Genomic DNA, 8,438 nt, shown 5'->3' on the forward strand with positions numbered 1-8,438 from the left:
TCAAATGTTCAGGGTAGACGAGGTTGGGTGTGCCACTGGATATCCAGAACTCATTCTAAAGAAAGGGATGGGGTGAGGGAGTGGCCCCCAAAGAGATCAGTACTGAATAGCTGAAGATATTAGATGACCTATAAATGAAGTCCTTTTATTATGATACTATCTAGTTAGTTCATCATAAACGTAGGACACAATCATAAAATATAGCCACATCATTACTCAATCCCAATCACACAGAGTCAATAGGACAGAGCAGAACTGCCTCTTAGGAATCCCAGACTGTAAATCTTCACTACAGTAGACAGCTCCATCATTCTCCCTCATAGTGGCTGATGGGTTTGAACCGCTGACTTTGTGGTTAGCAGCCCAAAGTAGCACAAGGGCTCCCATAGAAAAACATAGAAAAGTAAAATGGAAACATTACTAGCAATCCTATTCCAGTAATAATAACATTAACATTTTAATGCACAAATAGGAATTCATTTCAATGGTATTCCATGATACTAAAAATGGAGAGTAGCCAGAAACATCAGGATTCTCTGTGAACATTGATAAAAACCAATCATATTACCTTGAGGTTCTAGAATATTATACAGTGACTACAACAGTGGACTCAAATGCAACAAAACTGAGGATGGCACAGAACTAGGAAGTTGTGTTTGGTTGTACATGAGTTGGAAGGTACTTAAAAACTAGCGCAAGATGCCTGTGAATAACTAACTGCGTTAGTTAAGGCTTTGTGTCAACTTGGCTGGGCCTGGATTCTCAGTGCCTTGGCAGTTAAGACATAGTAATCGTCTGATTTATTATTAATTATTACCATGTAGAATGTAGAATTATTAATTATTATTAAATAAGTCATGGCATTTTCAATAACCTCATATGCATGTGAAAATTGGACAGTGAATAAGGAAGACCGTAGAAGAGTTGATGCATTTGAGTTATGGTGTTGGAGGAGAATATTGAAGGTACCATGGGCTGCCAAAAGAACCAAAAGATCTATGTTGGAAGAAGTGCAGCCAGCGTGCTCCTTGGAGGCCAGGATGGCCAGACTTCATCTCTCATGCTTCAGACATATTGTCAGGAGGGACCAGTCCCTGGAGAAGGATATCATATTTGGTCAGAGAAAAAGAGGAAGACCACTAGCGAGATGGATTGGCAAAGTGGCAGCATCAATGGGCTCAAGCGTGGCAACAATTTTGAGGTTTGCCCAGGACCAGGCAGTGTTTTGTTCTGTTGTGTACAGGGTTGCTATGAGTCGGTACTGACTCGATGGCACATAACAACAAATTAAACGTATCACTAATATTAAGTAAGTGGAATTATTAATAATATAGAAGTGGAATGCATAAAGTATGAATCTATGAAAATTGGAAGTCATCAAAAATGAAATGAAGCACATAAATATCAATATTCTAGGCATTAGTGAATTGAAATGGACTGGCATTGACGATTTTGAAGCAGACAATTCTGTGGGTTACTCTGGCTTGGATCAGGTGCATCTTAGTCCTCAGAGTGACATCTTTGCCCTTTAATATGTTAAAGACGTCTTTGCAGCAGATTTGCCTAATGAAAGACGACATTTGCTACCTTGACATCTGTTTATATGAAGGTTGATTGTGAAATCTTTGACAACTTCAATCGTTTCTCCATTTATCATGATGATATTTACTGATCCCATTGTAAGGATTTTGGCCTTCTAAGGAGCTCTGGTAGCGTAGTGGTTACGAATCGGGCTGCGAACCTTAAGGTCAGCGGTTCAAAACTACCAACTGCTCCATGGGATAAAGATGAGGCTTTCTAGTCCCGTAAAGATTTACACCCTCGGAAACCCTGTACAGGGTCGCTATGGGTCGGAACCAACTCAACGACACTTAACAACAACAACTTAACAAAGGTACAGCTAACTGTTGATCTCTCCACGTGCAGAGAAAAAAAAAGAGTGATGCAAACTGAAGATGCTTGGAATTACCTAGTGTAGTGGACCAAGGGAGGATGTGAGCATCAGTCACCATGTCTGAGGTCAGAAGGATTAGTTAGTGCCCAGTTACCACAACCGGCTGCTCTAAAAGGGATCACGTTAGAACAATGATGGTCAGAGTGGGAAAAAGTGTGGAACAAAACTCAAAGTCATTTAAAAAAAAAAAAAAAAGACCAAGTTTACTAGTCAGAAACAGACTGGAGGAACCCCTGACTATGTCCCATAACCTTTCAGGTCTGGAACAGAACTCACCCTTGTGGCCCAATCTTCAGCTAAGCAGTAGATAGATACATAGGGTGAGAGCAACACCACGTAAGGTCTGCTCACCATGGCGTGGTAAACTATTCAAGATCAAAAGGGCAATATTTATATAAGGACAAAGCTGAGAAGGGATAGAAGGAGGGTGGTCGGGAAATAGGAAGCCCAAGGAAGAAGTGGGATAACTGTTGTTACATGGAGGGATTGCAATCATTGAGATGAAACAAAGTGTAGGATTTGTTGAATGTGAAACTGATGATCTTGTCTATAAGCCTTCACTCAATTCACAATACAATGTTTTTTAAAAAAGAAAAGTTATCTACAGTAAATAAGTCACCATTGTTGTTGTTAAGTGCCTTGATTCTTAGAGACGCTATGTAGGGTTTCCAAGGAACATCTGGTGAATTTGAACCACCAAACTTCAAACTAACCTTGTGGTCCAGTGCCTTATCCCACAGTACCACACCAGGACTCCAAATAAGTCATTGGCCACACCAGGTCTGCCAATAAGTCATTGATTGGCCTTGCAAAATTCTATCATGAGAACTCCAGCATCATTTCTATCACCAAGGTCATATTTTTCTAGCTACTGATCCCTTTTCTTTGTTTACAATTTTTACATTCCAATCACCAGTCATGATAATGCAGTTTGATTGCATGTTTAATCAATTTCAAACTAAAGTTGGTAGAATTCTGCAATTTTTTCATCATTGACTTTAGTGGTTGGTGTGTAAATTTGAATAGTGATATTAACTGATCTTCATTTGTGTAATTGTTAAGTGCTTTCCAGTTGGTTCCTACTGATAGCAACCCTGTTTAGGGTTTCCTGAGGAGCAGCTGGTGAGCTTGAACCACCAAACTTGCAATTCAAAGCGATCTTGCAGTCCAATGCATTAACCAACAGCACCATACCAGAACTCATGATCTTCAGTGTAGGTGTGTGGCTATTATCCTATCACAAACAGCACTGTACTTCAAGAGAGACCTTAAAGTGCTCTTTTTGATGATAAACGTGAAATCATTCCTTCCAATTGATCGTTCCTGGCGTAGTAAACCTTATTATTGTTGAATTAAAAATGTCCAATATGAGTCCATTTCAGCTCACTAATGCCTAGGATATCTATCTTTATGCATTCCATTTCATTTTTGATGACTTCCAACTTTCCTAGATTCATGCTTCCTACATACCACATTCCAGCTATTAATGGATGTTTCTAGCTGTTCTCATTTTAAGTTTTGCCCCCTTAGCAAATGAAGGCCCTAAAAGTTTGGCTACATTCATGTCATTAAGGTCAACTCTACTTTGAGGAGGCATCTCTGCCCCCATCATATTTTGAGTACTTTCCAACTTGAGTTGCTCGTCTTCTGACACTATCAGACAACGGTCCACTGCTGTTCCTAAGGTTTTCCGTTGCTAACCATTCAGGCGTAGTCATCTTCTCCTTTGCCCTAATCTGGAACCTCCATTAAAACCTGTCCACCATGGATGACCCTGATGGTATTTGAGATATCAGTGGCGTATCTTCCAGGATCCCAGCAACACTCAAGTCTCCACAATATGACCAGCTGGCACATCAGTGGTGGTCATCAACTATCACCTCGTTGTCGAGAAGGATCCCTGGTGGTGTTGTGGGTTATGCATTGGGCTGCTAATGGCTAGGTTAGCAGTTTGAGCCCACCAGCTGGTCCTCAGGAGAAAGATGAGGCTATCTGCTCCTACTAGAATTACAGCCATGGATACCCGAGGAAGCAGTTCTAGACTATCTTATAGGGTCAGTATGCATCGGAATAGACTTGATGGCGGAAGGTTTGGTTTGGGGTTTTAGTTGTTGCAAAACACCCACATATGGGAAGACAAATTTTTTAAGTTTACCTGGGTTAATGAATTATCATCTGGTCTGATTTTTAGCTTGTACTTTTATTTGAGGGGAGCGGGTGCCTTCCTACGATAAGCACTAGACTGTGAACCATAGGGTCCACAGTTCAAGCCCACCAGCCACAAAGATGAGGCTTTCTGCTCCCCACAAAGAGTTAAAGCCTCAGAAACCCTATACAGGGTTGCTCTGAGTCAGAACCAACTTGACAGCACTTAACAACACCACTTTGATTTTCCTAATTAAAAGGTCTCCTATCAGCTGGAAACACTGGTTTGATTTACACAGAAGTGTATCAATTAGACCACTTAGATAGCATTCTTCTCTTTTTTGAAGAATTCTTCTTGTTTTCACTGTGGAGTAATACTTGTCAAACTAGTAGTGCAAGTTTGTTTTTCCTTCGATATGTAATTGGTATACATACATTTATTGTAATTTTGTAAGAAAAAAGGTGTTAATGTTGGTGATTGTGGAATAGAAGTATGATTTTAAATTTCTACTTAAAACTATATTGCCCTAAAGAATTAATGTAAACTAGTCTGTGTTTGGAATAGAAGGAATCCTGGTGGCACAGAGGTTAAACTCTGAACTGCTAATGGAAAAGTTGGCAGTTTGAACCCAGCAGCCACTCCACAGAAGGCTGTGATAGTTTGCTTCCATCAGAATTAGAAAAACCCTAGATGACAGCTCTCCTTACCCTACAGGGTCACTAGGAGCCAGAGCTGACTCAACATCAGTAGGCTTTGGTTTGAGTTATGACTGGAAGTCATAGGCCTTATTTTAAACTGGGAGCTCTGGTAGCATAGTGGTTACGAATTGAGCTGTGAATCACAAGATCGGCAGTTCAAAACTACCAGCTGTTCCGTGGGAGAAAGATGAGGCTTTCTGCTCCTGTAAAGATTTACAGCCTCGGAAACCCTGTACAGGGTCATTATGAGTCGGAACCAACTCCACAGCATGTAACAACAACATTTTAAACTAGTCAAATGACAAGATAGGGAACAAGTAGCAATATGAATAAGCTATCTTTTTGAAATTATAATAACTAACAAACAACCTGTGGTAGACTTTGAAGATACAAGTTATTTGTTCCTATTAGATTTCTAGTTGATAAATCATTGCCAATTTCTCTGTCTTTGGACTTGTGAGTCATTCAGGTAGATCAAAGCTTGTTCTTCTCCCTCTAAATAATGATAAATTCTTCCAGAATTCACCACAACTTTAAACACTGAGCTCAGATCTGCCGGATATTTCTGTCTCATTCTTTGTCATTGTTTATAATGACAGTGACCTGAGATTGACTTTATGTTGTTGTTGTTAAATGCCGTCAAGTCCATTCTGACTCATAGCAACCCTATAGAGGGTTTCTGAGAGGCGGCTGGTGAGTTAGAACCACCAACCTTGCAGTTCAAACGGACCTATGGTGGAGTGTCTATCTTGCAGAGTCACATCATATAGTGGTCAACTAATCCAGGACTCTGGTAGCGTAGTGGTTACGAATTGGGCTGCGAACCTTAAGGTCAGCGGTTCGAAACTACCAGCCGCTCCGCGGGAGAAAGATGAGGCTTTCTACTCCCGTAAAGATTTACACCCTCGGAAACCCTGTACAGGGTCGCTATGGGTCGGAACCGACTCGACGGCACTTAACAACAACAACAATCCAGGACTAGCAAACTTTTTCTGTAAAGGGACAGAGGGTAAATATGTTAAGCCCTGCCTCTGCAATTACTCCAACTTTGCCATTTTAACACGAGGTTTGTTGTTGTTATGAAGTGCCATAGAGTCGGTTGCAACCCATAGCAACCCTGTAGAGGGCTTCCGAGGAGCAGCTGGTGAGCTTGAACTGCCGACCTTGCAGTTCAGACGGCTTTGCAGTCTGACACATTAACTCATTAACAATAACTTAACACAAGGTGTTGTTATTGTTGTTGTTATGTGCCATGGAGTCGGTTCCGACTCATAGCGACCCTATACAGGGTTTCCGAGGCTGTAAATCTTTACAGGAGCAGAAAGCCTCATCTTTCTCCCACGGAACAGCTGGTAGTTTCGAACTGCTGACCTTGAAGCTCACAGCCCAATTCGTAACCACTATGCGTAGCCATATACAATATTTACAGGGATGGGCGTGGTTGTATTCCAAAAAAGCGTTATTCAGAAATACCTAATATAATTTTAATGTGTCATGAAATATTATGCTTCTATTTTTTCCCCTCCCATTTCTTCAGAAATGTTAGAGTCATTCTTAGCTCACAGCTATGCCAAAACAGGTGGTGGAATATATTTCGCCTGCAGGCCATAGTTTGGCAAACTGTTCTAATCTTCTCAACAAACCTATAAAGTAGGAATTACTTTCTATCATTTTGTGAATGAAGAAATGAGGCTCAGAAAGTTTGAATAACCTGCTCAAAGCCACCAAATCAAAAAGTCACCAAGCCAGAATTTGAACTCATTTTGCCGATTACAAACTCTTTAAGGCTGTGCCAACTGGGACAGTCACATGACCTCCCAAAAGGTCGCTATGAGTCAGAACTAACTCTACTGTACTTAACAACAACAACATAGTACCTACCTTATAAAGTTGTTAAGATGTTTTTAATGAATATATTAATTCATTTAAGATGCTTAAATGAATTAACATATTTGTTGTTGTTAAGTCCGTCGAGTCGCTTCCGAGCCGTGGTCGTGGTCGTGGTCGTGGTGGTGGTGTGCGGTGGAGTCGATTCTGACTCATAGCAACCCAGTATAGGGTGGCGCTGTGGGTTAATGCGCCAAACTGCAAGACCATTTGCACTGCAAGGCCGGCGGTTCAAGCTCACCAGCTGCCCCTCAGAAACCCTATACAGGGTCGCTATGGGTCAGAAATGACTCGATGGCACTTAACAACAATAACAAATCTTTACGAGAGCAGAAAACCTTATCTTTCTCCTGCAGAACTGCTGGTGGTTTCCAACCAGGACTCCATTAATACATGTTGTTGTTGTTACGTGCGGTGCCTTTGAATAAAGTACTTGAAAGACTACTTCTCATAGTGAGTAAGTTTTCACTGTTAATCATTATATCCTCTCTTACTGTTAAGTGCTGTCTAGTTGGTTCTGACTCGTAACAACCCTGTATAAGATTTCCAAGGAGTGGCTCGTTGGTTTGAACCACTGACCTTGTGACTAGCAGTCCAGTATTTATCCTACAGCGCCATATCAGGACTCAAAGCCATTTGGACCGCAAGGTCATCGCTTCAAGCTCACCAGTCACTCCTCGGAAACCCTATGCCAGGTCACAATGGGTCAGAACCGACTCGATGGCACTTAACAACAATACAATGTCTGACTCCTAGTGAAGCAGTGTAGAATCAGCACTGGGCTGTGAGCTATGGGTTAGCAGTTCAAAACTACCAGAAACCCTTTACAGGGTCTCCATGAGTCGGAAACGACTCGACAGCACTTAACAATGTCAGTCACGTAAATGTGAGCTCCAGAAATGGTTCATGAATGAATGAATGAGCCAATAACTAAGTAGAAATAAAAATTAGAGTGTTGGTTAATTCTTGTTATCTGGTTTTGTACAGCCACCTTTATTCCTTAATGTAGCTAAATAGACATTATCTTGGTCAGGTCTTTAATTCCTATCCTATAAAGGCTTCGAGTTCAGTTATTAACATCACCACATCTGTTGTGGAGGCCCAATCAGTCCAGATTTTCAATGTTAAAACTACAAGGACCTCTACAAATCATCTCTTCTAGACTTACCCTGTAAAGGTCACTATGAGTCGGAACCGACTCCACGGCACATAAGAATAACAACGAAATACATATATATACAATTTTTAAAGAAGGTCTGCTAGCACAATGGCAAAGCTCTCAATTGCAAACCAAAAGATTGGTGGTTCAAACCCACCCAGAAGCTTTGCGGGAGAAAGACCTGGTGATCCGCTCCTGTAAATATTGTTGTTGTTTTAAGTGTCATCGAGTCAGTTCTGACTCACAGTAAGCCTGTGTAGGGTTATGGGGTTTCTGAGGCTTTTGAAATCCTTGTGGGAGCAGAAAGCCTCACTTTTATCCTGTGGAGCAGCAGGTGGTCTCCCAGCATTTATGAAATGCTATCAGACCGTTCCACTCTGTCCTTTAGGGTCAGTGTGACTTGGAATGGACTCATCAGAAACCAACATGTGAGCACACTATACAATCTTCTATAGCTTGATATTTTCCCCCCACCTAACACTAACCCTCTACTTAATTGTGTGCCATGTTACTAAAAATTTCTGTGCCTCAGTTTTCTCATCTATGGCAGAGGGGACAATAGCTAAATTGTCATAGATGAATGTTGTTATTGTT

The sequence above is a fragment of the Chrysochloris asiatica genome, unplaced genomic scaffold (genome assembly GCF_000296735.1).
Source record: "Chrysochloris asiatica unplaced genomic scaffold, ChrAsi1.0 scaffold00023, whole genome shotgun sequence".
NCBI lineage: Eukaryota > Metazoa > Chordata > Mammalia > Afrosoricida > Chrysochloridae > Chrysochloris > Chrysochloris asiatica.